Here is a 16,173-nt window from a genome sequence, read left to right on the forward strand (position 1 = left end):
AAGAAAGTTTTAGGACTCATTTGCAAGACGTTTTATCTTTTTCTTTTGCTGTGTTTCATGGAGTGAAAAAAATGCACTACATTTGAAAATGCCTGTACCAAGTCAGGAATATGACAGTTCTTGTCCATTCGTTTTTGATGCGTTTTGTTATTTGGTTTTGCCATGTGATTATGGACTTTTCGAATTGATTTTCCTCTGAGTTCAGTATTTTTGTGATTTTACTTTTAATACGTTTTTCGTAAATATTTTCGTAATTAATGTATAAGAACAAAATGATATCAACTTATTGTTAAAACCAGGTTCAACCCACCAATTTTTCTTAAAATGTCCTGTACCAAGTCAGGAACATGGCCATTGTTATATTATATTTCGTTTCTGTGTGTGTGCCATTTTAGTGTTTTTGATGTGTCGTTGTTCACCTCTTATATTTGATGTGTTTCCCTCAGTTTTAGTTTGTAGCCCGGATTTGTTTTTTTCTCAATCGATTTATGAATTTCGAACAGCGGTATACTACGGTTGCTTTTATTGAATAGTAGTGTTAATTAAATAATGAGGTGAAAGTTAAGTCGAAAATAAATTGACAATGACATGGCTAAAAAAAGACAAACAGACAAATACTAATACACAATGCACTTTATAGAAAACAAAAGACTTATAAATTACCTGTTTCAAAACTTTGTATTTTTCGAAAAACTAAAGCTTTTCTTATCCCAGGAATAGATTACCTTAGCCGTATTTGGCACAACATTTTTGGAATGTTGGGTGCTCAATGCTCTTCAACTTTGTATTTGTTTGGCTTTCCAACTATTTTGATCTGAGCGTCACTGATGAGTCTTATGAAGACGAAACGCGCGTCTGGCGTATTAAATTATAATCCTGGTACCTTTGATAACTATTAGCAACACGCGTACGAACCCAATCAAATCTAGCAGTGATCCCGGGTGCTCCGGAAGGTTAAGCAGATCCTGCTCTACAGGTGGTACCGGTCGTGTTGCTCATGTTAGTTCTAACCCGGGGATAAGTCTAACTTGGTATTGTGGATTCATTATTTTATGTTGGAAACCAATTTTCGTGGATTTCTAGGGAACAGGTGAACCACGAAATTAAATGTTCAGCGAATACCAAATTTTCCATAGGCTTGTATGCATACTTCGGAAAGACCACGTAATTAAATATGCACGAACTTGTAATTTTTCCTCAATCCACGAAAATTGGCACCCACGAAAATAAATGAATCCACAGTATGACATATTCAGTGGAAATGGGACGAGATTGTAGTTACAGCCTTAGCTTGTTCATATGAATATTAATCATAGTGGTAATGAAATGTTGTATTGTGGATTTAAAGGATACTTTTTTTTTATTGTTGTATACTTTGTTTCGGACTTTCCCTTAATTAAATAATTTCACAGTATTTACTTTAAAAATAAAAAAAAAATGAAAAAAGTACATACTGTGAAATTACATAGAAGATACACTCATGTATAACTTAACGGTTTAATGGGAATCTTTAACCATTTTCAACGTGAATCAAACAAGAAGCTCTAAAGAGCCAGCTGTGTCGCTCACCTTGGCAAATGTGAATATTCAACAAAGGAAACTCTCCAAGATTGTAGACAAGAATAGAATTCGTGACAAAAATCTGTTTTGTTGATCATTATTGATTTTGTATTGCTGATAATTTATTCTGTTAAGTTTTCTCTATTTTCTTTAATGTTTGCTTAAAACACAAAACGGTAATAAAAAAAATCCTCATTTAAGGAAAAGCACTCATATAAAGAGTCACAGTCTACTTAACTATATTGGCAGCATTTGACTTGTTAGTAGGTCTTGATTTGGTGCTGACTTTTGTGAATTAAAGTGTATCTTGATCTATTATCAATTTGTATCATGACAAAACGAAAAAACAAATGAAAATCGTCATTAAAGGGCAATTACTCTAAAAAGGAGTCGTCTGACCATTTCCTTCCATATTGTCTCCGTTGTAGACTTTGTTATGCTGATCAATTCGCCGTTTCAGAATCTAATGCATCCTGGGTAATATTTTCAAAAGCGTACATCAAAGCGTTTTGATTGGTTTAAAACGTTATAAACAATGGAAATTCAACCAATGACGTAACGTTATTTTCACTTTAGGGTACGAACAATGAAATTACCCATGATGCTTTAGATTCTGAAACGGTCAATTTCACCTAGCTAAATTTCTATCCGTCTAATATAGTTTTTTAAGAGATAAGGCAAATGAGCAAAACAATTTGAAAAGATCAACATCAAAGGGCAATAACTCTTATAAGAAGTCGATTGACGATTTCGACCATGTTGACTCATATCAAGAAGTTGTCTTGATTATCCTCTTAAAGTTTATTTGTCAGTTTGTATCTATTATAGTTTTCAAGATAGTAGCTTCTAGGCAAAAATGAAAACAAATTGGTAAAATGTGTCATTTAAGGGCAATAAATCTTATATAAAAAGTCATCTGACAGTTTTGAAATGTATGAACAATTGGTAGAGCTCAACATTCTAAACATGTTTGATCCTGTCAGATTTTCTGTCTTTAAAATGGTTTTCAAAATAATAGACAAAACTTGCATTTTACCACCTACGTTCTATTTGTAGGTCATGTTGGGCATCTTGGTATAAATGGCGAGGTCATCAGACATTTGTTTTTAAACTAGGTACCCTAACGATGATTGTAGCCAAGTGTGATTAACTATGACACAGGGCAACAACTCATTCTTGGGTCAATTGACCATTTCGATCATGTTTTACTAATTTGTAGATCTTACTAGCTGAACATTGCTGTATACAGTTTATCTCTATGTAGAATAATATGTATCAAAACCTGCAAAATTTCCTTTAAATTACTAATTCAGAGTCAGCAACCTGTCCTGAAAATCATTTAGCATCAAAGATGTTATGGGTTATTCTATTATTGAGAACACTGCGATGGGATACACTCCACATTATATCGGTATACATAATTGCAACAAGAGAAAGGCGAAAGATATCAGAGGAATATAAAAAACTAAAGACATAGCAAATTGAACCCTGCCAGAAACGGGGGTTGGTCTCAAATGGTCCGTAAGGGTAAGCAGATCCTGCTCTACATTTTGCTATTTCATATATTTAAATAAAAAAAAGTTTTATATGTAGCACAAAAATGTAATCAGAAAGTCCCAAAAGTTATATATATATATAGTCTGTTTGGTTTGTTTGTCAACAATCTAAATCAAGGATACTGACTTGTGTCCTAACATCATTCCTTCTGAATGACAGACCAAATGGCTCAAATTGTCTGATTTTAAAATGGGAACAAGTTTTACAACTATTGTGACCTTTATTTTTGGAGTATTCAATTTAAGGCGCAAATAGTATTTACACACGAACGAAGAAATTCACATATTGGAAGTAGAAGTCTGAACTTATTACATAAACGTTTCATTCTCTTTGGTTAGTTTTTGTTTAAAAAAAAACATTTAAAAAAACTATTTGTTTTTAAAATGAACAATTATCAATCTAGACCATGTAAAAATAAGAAAACAACCATAGAAACATACAGTTTTGAACAATTCATTTAAAAATATAAATCGATACATTAGTTTAACATGTAACAAGTAATCATTTATAAAATAATGTCAAACTGTCTGTTTCAGAAGATATAACAACAATGGTAATATTACCAAAATATGATCTTACCTGCACTCTTTAAGATCATTACAGACAAAATAAAAACAATAGTAACGTACATGTTATCCATTCTAAAATTACGTAAATGTGTTCAGATTAAAATGACCTGATCGTTTTGTTATTTTGAAAATAATAATCTGTCGGAAAAGAAACATCGTATTTGTATACTTAACATCCTTAGGAATGCAGACCCACTTCCATTTAATTTTATAATATCAGATTTACAGCTGAGAATAAGGAAAAATCCTTCCAATTGTGCATTGATGCAATACAAATCGGTGACGTAATCCAATCAAAATGAATGCTACACACGATGTTGTATGAAGATAACTAACAGATAAAACAAATATAGCCGAACAATGCATTAAACAAAAGAAGAAACAAGAACCTTCTCTACAAAGAAAACCTTATAATAAGTAGAAACAAGTCAACAAAAGAATAATCATAATGACATTGCATAAAAAACTCATGTAAGAGAAACTATTGCAAAAGGTAAAAAGAAACCCACAAAAACACGATCTCCAAGGAAATTTATAATCTGAAAGTCCCTTATCCAATGACAACATCAAAATTCAAACACAATAAACAGTTGGAACACAACTGTAATACACCTAACTAGTGACGGGCATTTCCTTCGGTAGAGGGGATTTGAAAATTGCAGCCAACACTGAATTCTATAAAGTCTTTATTGTTGCGTTATTCATGTCGGTCATTATACCAATTATCCAGGAAAATGTTTAAGAAACTAGATATAAATTATTAATTAACTCTTAAAGTTCATCAGTTTTGTTTTGAAAAAATTGATTCGTGCTTATATAATTCTCTTTTTAATAAAAGTAGATCAGGTGTTAAATAATTAAATTCCCATTATTTCATATTCCATGGCTGTAGAAAATCATTTATCCTGGAAAAATAATTATATTCATTTCTTTTAATTTAAAGTCTAAAGGTATAACATCACTATTTATACAGTTGATCATTTTACAGTCAGCTTTTTAATTAAGAAGTAAAAGGGGGAATTTAACAAATGATAAAGAAATATGTTAACAGCATCGAAGTTTGTTTATACCATCTGATTTTCGGTGATTATGAATAAAACAGGTACATATTCAAATAAAAAACTAACTAAAAGCAAAATGAAAACAAATGTATAAACGAAACAACTTCAAATGCATTCTATCTTCATGACAATTACCATATTACTATTTGCTTTTAAGTTGTTAGACAATTGTCCTTATTTATTATGAAGTCGTCTACGGCAAACACACACATTGTTCCTCAATATCAGCTGAACATTTGTAAAATTAAAAGCATGGAAGGAATATCTGTAGTTTTCTATGTTGTCTTTTGTAGACTTTGTCTTTATGTCGTTTTGGCTTTTTTCATAGTGTTGTCAGCATATCTTTGATTAATGAGTTTGCATATTTTGTCCGTTTCTCTTTTTCAAAGCTGATAAAACCAAATTCATGTCGGGCATTTTACCAATTATATCAGTAACTATATATAGTAATACATATATATTACCAAACAACTGTTTCAGTTTATCATGTTTGATACATGATTCGGACTTATAATTTTGGTAAAGTAAAGTAGTTCATGTGTTAAACAATTCTTTTTCACAATTATTTCGGACAGTTCGGCTCTAGAAGCATATCTTTTTCTCTTTTTTTTTCGAAAAGAGGAATTAAATCCTTTTTCATTACCTATAAAGGTAATGCAACGCGTGTTATGGTTGTCGTTTTGTATCTGATAATTACATTTACATTTTAGAAGTTACAAGGGATTGACACGCGTTGACAACGTTCAAGTTTGTTTTTACCAGTTGGGGTTCGTGTTGTTTATTCTTTAGTTTTCTATGTTGTGTCATGTGTACTATTGTTTTTCTGTTTGTCTTTTTCATTTTTAGCCATGGCGTTGTCAGTTTGTTTTAGATTTATGAGTTTGACTGTCCCTTTGGTATCTTTCGTCCCTCTTTTGATATTCATGTGTTGTATATGAATCAGATCTATACACGTTAGGAACAACAACTTAATGCAAATATTTGAACCAAATAAATAAACTAAAGAAAAATCAGACATATTTTACCTAAACACAGCTTTCAATGAAGGTTTTTTCTTAAAAATTAAGATGTCGACCACCAATGATCAAACGTTATCACAGAATACAAATCTTCCCTCCATTTACCGCATTTTCAGAAAAATAAAAATACTTTTTTTTCGAATAAAAATCATTACTGCTGTGAAAAAGTGTGACAATTAGCTGAAAGATTTGACTTGATTAAAAATGAATCGTTCAGTTTTTCTTTATGACAGATATTCTGAGTACAATGAACGTTTGAGTTTAAAAGTTTTCTGGTGTATATTGACTAAATCTCTCTCCCTCCGCTTTTTCAATCTCCCATGTAGAATTATTGGTCCATGTTCTCTGAAAAAGAGAGAGAGAGCGAGCAAGGCCCGATAACTCTGTTCGGGAGATTGCCACTCTTAAACAGAATATTAAACATATATAGCATTATGTTTAAAAGATTTGTGCAAAGAAAATACACCAATACTATTGTCTCTTCTGAATTTCATTATTTGGTACGTCATTTGTCACTGTTTTTTTGTAGAAAAAATTAATTCACAAAAAAAGCGATAATACTATTTATGAAATATTAAAGAAAAAAAGTAACATTTCCAGTGGATAATATTTTAATAGTCATCATATTCAAGACAAATTATTTATAGATTATCACATAGTAGTTTGCATATTGGCCTTGGTATCAGCCCTAGACTCCCTTATCAATCCACAGGGCATTAGCCCGAGGGATTGATATGGGTCGTGGGCTGATACCACGGACCATATAGAAAATGACATGTAATATTCTATTTATCACATATTTGCAAGCAAAGAAAAAAGATAGCATATACCAAGTTGTGTTTGATTTTTCAACAGAAATTAAAAGAAAAAAATTTAACGAACAAAATTTAAAAAATGCATCACAGTGCGTAAACAAAGTTTTGTGAAAAGTTTAACACATAATTAACAATAAATATATTAATTCTCAGAATTATAAATATTAAATGACTTAAAGTGTTACATTTCCAAATAACGCCGACGAAGAATACAGCATATCGGTATTATGGTTTGGAAATATGTTCCGCTTAAACTTTCGATGTCATATAACAATCACTTCCCAGGAAACACATGACGTCCTTGCGACGTTATGTATTGGTCGCTGGAAGGTCATGACTGACGTTACGTTAGTACGACGTTGTTGCAACGTTGTGAGAATGTAATTTTACGTCACGTCAGATACGACGTAGAACCGACGTCAGGACAACGTTATTATTGTTTTTAATAACGTTTATATTACGTTGTTGAAATGTCATATTGCGACGCATCTGTCACGTATCTGTGACGTTATAGCAACGTCGTCATATTTTTGGTCGATAAAATATTAAGTTGATTTTTACGCTATTATAAAAGAGGAACCATGTTTTTGTCATCAATAATACATCGTAATAATAAAAAAATAATTGCAATATGTACTGTACATCGATCAAATATATCACGTAATTAAAACGTTGTAGCAACGTAATTGTCGACTTCCCTAAAATTTACAATAGCAAAATTTCTTCTTTTATTATGTACTAGATTTAATTTGTCTTGTTTGTATTGGTAGAACTAATGAACAATATTTGATATGAGGCAGGCATTACCTGTGAAAGGGGACGAAGTCTGTACGAATTTATTCATGTTAAAAAAAGATACGGAAATACCGTAACGTTTCCGATTTTGGTTCCGTTGTTAGGGCTTTTAGTTGTGACGCTATTTAAGTGATGACGTCATATTCAAAGTAAACGCCATTCACCAAGCCACTGCACTTAGATCCAAAGTAAATACATAAAGTCATTTATTTGTATTCTTTAACTGTTGTTTTTTTATGGCACCCTCAACGGAGTTGGGGTGACATATTGTTATTCTACGTTTCTTTTTTTTCTTTTTATTATTATGGCACCCTAAACGGAGTTTGGGTGACATATTGTTATTCTACGTTTCTTTTTTTCTTATTATTATGTCACCCGATCGACAATGTCGGGTGACATATTGCTTTTCTTATGTTTCTTTGTTATTATTATTATTCTTCCACCTTTTTTTGTCCGACAGCTTTTTTGGAGTAAAATGGAATTAATCTTAATGATAATTCACTATAAGGAGGAACACAAAATTTCGGGTTGCAGTAGGGTCTAAGACCATAAAAAATGGCTGCCGTTTCCATGGAAACGGAACAATTGTGAAAAATTCCAGTTTTTGGTTTTGTGAATAATTTAGAGATGCTTAAACTCAGAATCATCATATTTTATCACAATGTAGGTGCCAGCCATATATTGGTTTTGGATGATATTGGCAATCATTGGAACCACTATGTTGCCATGGAAACTACCCCAAAAATTTCAAAAATTTCAAAATGCTCCAAATTTTTTCAAACTTCATAGCAACGATGAGCAACTTTGGTAGATGCGTAATTTGGCGTTGGAATTTCCAAAATGTCTGCCGTTACCATGGAAACAGTACATAAGTGTCCAAATGCTCTAAAAACCTCAGGGTTTGGTAAATAATTTTGGTATGCTAGAACTTGAAATCATCAAATTTTTACACAATATAGTTCTCCACTATATACAGCTTTTGAATGATTTTGACAATCATTGGAACTCTTCTATTACCATGGATACAGGACCAAATATTTCAAAAATTTCAAAATGCTCCTAAATTGATCAAACTTAATATGATTGTTGACTGGCAAGTCTGGATGATACTTTTGACTTTGGAATTTCCAAAATGGCCACCGTTGCCATGGAAACTGCAAAAAAGTCAAAAATTCTCTAAATGCTTTGAACTTAATGAAACTTGATATTTTTGTTAACTGGCAGGTAAAGATGAGACTTTTGACTTCAAAATTTTCAAAATGGCTGCCGTTGCCATGGAAACATTAGAATTGTGAAATTTTTTAGAATGCTCTCAATGTACTGAAAATTTACAGAAAGATGTATTGCCATGCATATATGTGCATTCACTGTTAAACAATTTTGAAATGGCTGCCGCTTAGTGGCAATTGGGGGAAGGGTGACATCCGCTATTGCTTGCAATGGCAATTCTAGTTTTATTTATTCTTCCACACATTTTGTCCATGCTATTTCTCAGAATTGGCTTGAACAATATTGATGGAACTATACCATAATGTAGACCACTATATGAAATTGTGCAATCGGGGTATGGCATCATCAAGATGGCTGCCGTTGTCATGGAAACTGACAAAATGTGAAAAAAAATGCAATTTCTAAATCTTTCATTATAAGACCTAGCTGGATGAAATTTTATGGTAATGTTCCTTGGTATGCCTAGATGTTGTGACAATATTAGGAAATTAAAAAATGGCCGCCATTGTCATGGAAACAGGGCGAAAGTTTAACATTGGCCCAATGGGAAATCATATTGAAGTTGCATTTCCTGCAAGAATATTTGATCAAACCTTCTACAACTTAATGAATATGTTACACGGCATGTCCCAAAGTGGCACCTATCTTTGGAATTTTGGAAATGGTACCCGTTACCATGGAAATTGCAAAAATTTCAAAAATTTCAAAATGCTCCAAAATTGACGAAACTTTACAGAAATGTTTATTGGCATGTGTATATGTTTCTTTGACTTTGGATTTTTCAAAATGGCTGCCGCTCACCTGGCAATTGGGGAAGGGTGCCATCCGTTATTGCTAGCAATTACAAATCTAGTTATTATTATTTTTATTCTTCCACACATTTTGTCCATGCTATTTCTCAGAATTGGTCAGACCAATGTTGATGGAACTATACCATAATATGAACCGCCATGTTAAGTTGTGCAAGAGACATTGGAATGGTAAAAAATGGCCGCCGTTACCATGGAAACTGAACAAATGTGAAAAAATCCAGTTTTTTGTTTTGGTAAACTATTTGGATACTATTTAACTCAGAATCATTATATTTTGATACAATGTAGGTGCCGGCCAAATACTAGTTTTGGATGATTTTGGCACTCATTGGAACTACTATGTTGCCATGGAAACTACTCTAAAAAATTCAAAAATCTCAAAATGTTCCAAACTTAATGAAACTTCACAGTAACGATGAGCAACATTGAAAGATGTGGAATTTGGCGTTGGAATTTCCAAAATCGCTGTTGTTACCATGGAAACAATGCAAAAAGGTCAAAACTTTGAATTTTCACAGAACATTCTAGAACATCAATGTTTAATTTATTCTAGAGACATTAAATGGCATATGATTGTATATGATTATGGAGGGAAAAAATTGCAGCGGGGGTTTGACTTTGGAATGTTCAAAATGGCCGCCGTTACCATGGAAACAGCAAAAATACGAAAAACTTCAAAATGCTTCAAATTTATTGAAACTTATAACAAATGTTGCTTAGCTAATGTAGACTTGACTTTTGAGTTTGGAATGTCCAAAATGGCCGCCGTTACCATGGTTTCCGCTCACCTGGCAATAGGGGAAGGGTGCCATCCGCTATTGCTTGCAATGGCAAATCTAGTTCTTCTTACTTTTTATAAAGTTTTTGTTATAAAGGAACAGAATGATGTTCCCGTAAAGTTTTGACGTCATAAAACAAAACATCTGACGCCACAATGGAAAAGTGATTGTCAAAAGTTAGAGAGACCGGTAGTCCAAATAATTATGACGTCTTGAAAGGCTATTATATTTTTTTCTTTGACGCCTTAAGAGACCGGTATATATATATGTCAAAATACAGAATTTGGTGTTTCAAGCATGATTTTTGTGCTGCAAGCATTATCACTACCAGCGACGTCACAATGTGCAAAATGATGTGAGAGGTGAATTTATCTGACAGCAACGTCACAATCGTGACAATGCGAGTTTTCTTCGTATAAATGTCGGAAAATATCAACCGCTCGTCAAAAAGGTTCACATTGTGCCTCGGGGCTGATATTTTACGATGTCAGCATGTAGAAAACCTGATAATTTATACATATCGCACCACTATTCTGGTTTTACGTGCATGATGTAATATATAAAACCATTTTAGAAGAGAGACATGATAGATAAGAAATTAAATTTTGTTGTACTCTTGCTTTATAAATTATTTTTACAAAAAACTTTTGCTAATTTCGTCTGCAGAAACCTTACACACGTGTAGCTAATTTGATACTAATTCAGGTCAGGATAGCAAGCTACCAGTGGTATGTATTTGCCATGTCATGTTAACTTTATACATAGACACAGTGATGGCTAGTCCAAATAATTATGACGTCTGGCAAGGCTATTTTAATTTTTTTCTAGGACGCCTTCCTGCGTCAATGTGGGATCAAAAAAAGTCAAAATCGAAAAATACCCACAGCAGACGGCATGATTATCTGGACTAAGTGATGGCATACCTTGAAAATAACTCAAGTGTATTTACAATATAAAGTCTTGTGCATTGAACTCATAAACTAAAGAACTGATAAAAATTTAGTATGAATAAATACAAAAGATTTTTTACAAAAATCAACTTTGTAGTTTTTAAGTTCTGGGTCATTTTGGTCTCTTGTGGAGAGTTGTCTCATTGGCATTCATACCACATCTTCTTTTTTATATTTATATTTCTGTTTTTAAATTAAGGTTATGTTTTTTTTAATTACATATTTTAATTTTTATTATTATTTGAAAAATCCGGATAATTTTAAACATTTTTGACATTTTACTATGTTTTACAATTTGTATTTGTTAAATAGGTATATATTTGTATATAGTGTCTCATAAGCCTATGTAGGCTGGGTATTTGTTTTATCTTACTATTGTGCAATATGTATATTATATATTATCTGTATGTATAAACATCAGTAGACGAGTATGTGACACTTAATAAAATAAATTATTATTTATATTTATTTATTTTTGCAATGGACAATATAATTTACCAAAAAATCATACCACTTCTCCTTTAATTATTATTATTATATGTATATAATGACTGAATAAATAGTCAACGATTAATCTGTATTATATATATATGTTCCAGACCGTATCTTTGAGTTTTTTTTAACAAAAGTGCCCAATAAACAATGTAGTAGTGATTCATGTAAATGAACAGTGACCTTATAAATCTGATTGCTGGAGATATTGGCAATGTAGTCTTTTAAAATTTAAAGTTAACTATATAAAATTCCACTAAAGACAATTTAAATAATTTTTTGATTTTAAAAATTAATTGATAAAAGTGGAAAAGTGGGTCGTGTATGCTTGTGTATATATAAAACATTCTGTGAGGAGAATTTACTTTTTCAAAATACTCATACGGTCGAACTAATATAAAGAAGTTGTTCAAGTTTAATGCAAATCCATATATAAACAGATCAAGATAACTTAACTCTCAAAATTTATATAAAAAGTTCAAATGTAATTGAAATAAAAACTTTATATTTTAACTATTTAAAAAAATCGCGCTAATTAAATCTGTTAATTTCTTGTATGTCTTACTTCACATGTCGACCAGTAATACGTAATTGAATTATATGATCACTGAAATTGAAGATATCGGAAGAAAACATAATGTGGGAGGACACTATTTCATAGCAATTTTAGAAACAAAAATGTAAATGCAAGGGAACATGCATGAACAGCAAACATTTAAACGCAAAAAAAATACGTCCATCTAATTGTAATAATAACAATTTGTGATACTGAAAATAAAGATTGTTATAATGGTTGTCTAAATGTAAACCATACAATCCAATAACATGTATGGTCAGCTCGTACTGGACAATACGCGTATACTCATACGGTCCGACCGCACGCGTATGGTCGGACCGTACGAGTATACGTACATACGGTCCGGACCGTACTCGTACGGTCCAAATACTCAATGGTCTTGAACATATATATATGGCAAATTTGTAAATGTAAAACATACATTTATTGATCATAATTTTCAATTATATATTTTTTTTTATATTTTGGCAGTGGCTTATTTGCCGGTGAAACAGTAATTATGATCTGATTATAATATCTCGATTAAAAGCGAGCTATAAATAGCTATAGCGTAATTCATGGAGTTTTTTCTTAAGATTTCCAAATTGATGAAACAAAATATTCTGTTCGAGTACAGGACAAAAAATATTCTGAATCCAGATTCCACCCATACCTTATAGTGTTAGATTTAAAAAAAAAATTGATTGATATCGTTGAAAAATTAAATAAAATTGTTTGCACTTCACTGACTCAAGCAAAAACCATGACCTCCTTGAAGTTAAATTGTTGCTCCCTGACAGTCTACAGTTTATTTTTAAATTATATTTAATATCACTATGCAAATTTTATCAAAGTCAATTTTTGTAGAGTCTTACATGAAGAACTACATGTACCCCTCAGCAAGGACATCAGATATTGAAGAATTGATTGGGGAAACCCTAAAACATACACCCCCAAAACCAGGCGGAACACGCTATAAGGTAAGAATACCCTTATTTCCCCCGTATAGTGCAACCTATATTGGAATATTTCCCAAAATTATTATTGTTTGTATTCTATGTTGTTGTTTTAATTCAGTACGAAATTGTTATCATAGATATGCATTTGTAACTAGCATTGTGAAGATCAAGATACTCTTTTGGGACAATAAAGGGTAACATTAGATTTAACTGAATATATAATTATGTGGTTTATGTATTTTTCAAGGAGATTTGGAAAGCCACGTCTTACACACAGCTACATAGATCTAGTATTTATTTGCAATAATGTTTGACCTAGAATAATTACAATTTAACTTTTTGTACAAATAAGTTTTTGTATTGTCATTGCAGGAACCAACTGTAAGAGGGTAATTGCAACAGCTCCGGAAATACCACCACCAGGGACACAGGAGAACATTTAAAATAAACAAAGTTAACGATCAATTCTTCACTTTTTGATATACAGATATAGGAAGATGTGGTGTGAGTGCCAATGAGACAACTCTCCATCCAAATAACAATTTAAAAAAAGTAAACCATTATAGGTCAATGTACGGCCTTCAACACGGAGCCTTGGCTCACACCGAACAACAAGCTATAAAGGGCCCCAAAATTACTAGTGTAAAACCATTCAAACGGGAAAACCAACAGTCTTATCTATATAAAATTTAAAAAAAACGAGAAACGAGAAACGCGTATAAATTACATAAATAAACGACAACTACTGTACATCAGATTCCTGACTTAGGACAGTTGCAAACATTTGCAGGCATTAATTACTTTTCATAAACTTTTTTTTATAACTTTCATTGGTGGGTATTTAGCTAGCCATATATTATATTCAGAACGTGAACATGCTTAATGAGAAATGTATACTACGATGAAATAAGTTAAATATAAAAAAACGAAGATGTGGTACTATGATTGCCAACGAGACTCTCCACAAGAGACCAAACGAAACAGAAAATAACTGAAGAGGTCAATGTACTGCATTCAACAATGGGCAAATCCCATATCGTAAATTTAAGGCAGTAATTAAAGACGGGTTAAAGAGACCGGGGCAACATCCCTCTTATAGAGGAACATATATGATAAATGCATATTATTTTTACAAGCACTATCAAGAACTGCATACGAATAGGCAACCACTCAGTTATAGATGGCCCTAGGATTCACTTCTGTTATATCACAATTACTGAAAGTTCAAACAGTAATTCGATTGATTATTGAAGCTACAAAAAAGATGATGATGCAGAATATACGAATTCCTTCAGAGAATAACACCAACATATATCATCTAGAGGTCACCTCATGGGCCCAAACACAGTTGATACTATGTGTGTGTATATACGATCATTTTTTGGCCAAATATATAGCATAATATAAAAGTGCAAGTATATTACGTCGACATAATGTGATATTAACGTTGTAGAAACGTAATTTTACGTCACCACAACGTTAATGTATGATGTTTTGATAACGTGATATAAACGTTGTTGTAATATCAGGAATAACGTTGTAGAAACGTAATTTTACGTCACCATAACGTTGATGTATGACGTTGTGACAACATCGACATAACGTGATATAAACGTTGTTGTAATGTCAGGAATAACGTTGTAGAAACGTAATTTTACGTCACCACAACGTTAATGTACGACGTTGTGACAACGTCAAGAAAACCATACACTTTTACGTAAATACAACGTAATAACCTGACGTCAATGCGACGAAAACATGACATTGTCACGACGTAATTATGACGTAACATTGTTAGCTGGGTTTTCCATTGTGGCGTCATATATTTTCTAAATTCTTTATGACGTCAAAATTTTTCGGGAACTTTTGTGATTTCCACTGTTGATTTTTACATTTTTTCTACTACAGCAGATTCGTAACTTTCTAAATTTCTTTTCATTGTGTTTTCATTTTTCTTTTTTGTTTGAACTTACTAGCATCTTCATTTGATCTGTGAGAATCTTCTGATCGTCTAGCTGCTTCGAATGACAACTTGATTGACAAGTTACCGGAAGTGGAACTCGGGGACTCGATTGGATTTCGAGGGCTGATATCGATATTGGCCCCGAGGGCTGATAACCAACCTTGACTTCCGGCTATTATTGGCCATGCAAAATCGTACATATCAGTACAAAATATGTGATAAGTACAAATAATACATTTTTGTATGATTTAAATATACTCATCATAGATACCAGGATTGACATTTTGTATTTGCACCAGATACAAAAGACTCAAAATAGCTAAATCAAGTACGCAGTTAAAGAGCATTGAGGACCAAAAATTCCCAAATGTTTTGCAGCTAGTGTTATCTTTTCTTGAGGTAGAAAAGCCTTTGTATTTTTAAAATTCAAAGTTATGAAACAGATAATTTATAAGTATGACCATATCAAAGATAGTTCATGTCAACACAGAAGTGCTGATTGCTAGGCTGGTGATACCCTCGAGCTCGGGGTATAAAATTCCACCAGCAGTGGCATCGATCCAGTGGTAATAAATAAGGTATACAATGTAAACCGTATTTGGACATTTTATTTTCATCAAAACGATTATAATACCTCAAAGATCAGTATTATTAACCAATATCTTATATGTAGACATAAATTGGAAATGTGGAATGTGTCCATATGCAGTTTTATCTACATGTATCCTCAACTTTTTCATCTCAATCTGAAACAGCTTATTTTTCGCATTGAAATTCTTTAGTACAAATAGGAAAACATTTAAATTGCTCTATGAAAAATAATCAAAACAATAATAAATAATTTACATCATAATAATGTAATTATTCTAAAATGGTAAAATATGTTGATTAATTGCGACAAATTCAAGTACATTTTACTATTCCGTATTAGCAATTGTACCAAGGGATATGAATCAACAAAGATGATTAATATAAATTAATGTCGACAAAAGTTTAAAAAGCAATTATTTTTTAGTAGCATTTCATAAAATTACCAACTGAATTGACTTTCAATCG

General features: G+C 32.0%; 1 long non-coding RNA gene across 1 annotated transcript; it reads left to right on the forward strand.

The window, feature by feature from the left end:
- Positions 1-12,329: 12,329 nt before the first annotated feature.
- On the forward strand, positions 12,330-13,823 carry LOC139495945 (uncharacterized). The gene is made up of 2 exons (XR_011657506.1): positions 12,330-13,175; positions 13,527-13,823. It is a non-coding gene; the product is annotated as an uncharacterized lncRNA (long non-coding RNA).
- Positions 13,824-16,173: the final 2,350 nt, after the last annotated feature.

Source organism: Mytilus edulis, chromosome 11 (genome assembly GCF_963676685.1).
Source record: "Mytilus edulis chromosome 11, xbMytEdul2.2, whole genome shotgun sequence".
Taxonomy (NCBI): domain Eukaryota; kingdom Metazoa; phylum Mollusca; class Bivalvia; order Mytilida; family Mytilidae; genus Mytilus; species Mytilus edulis.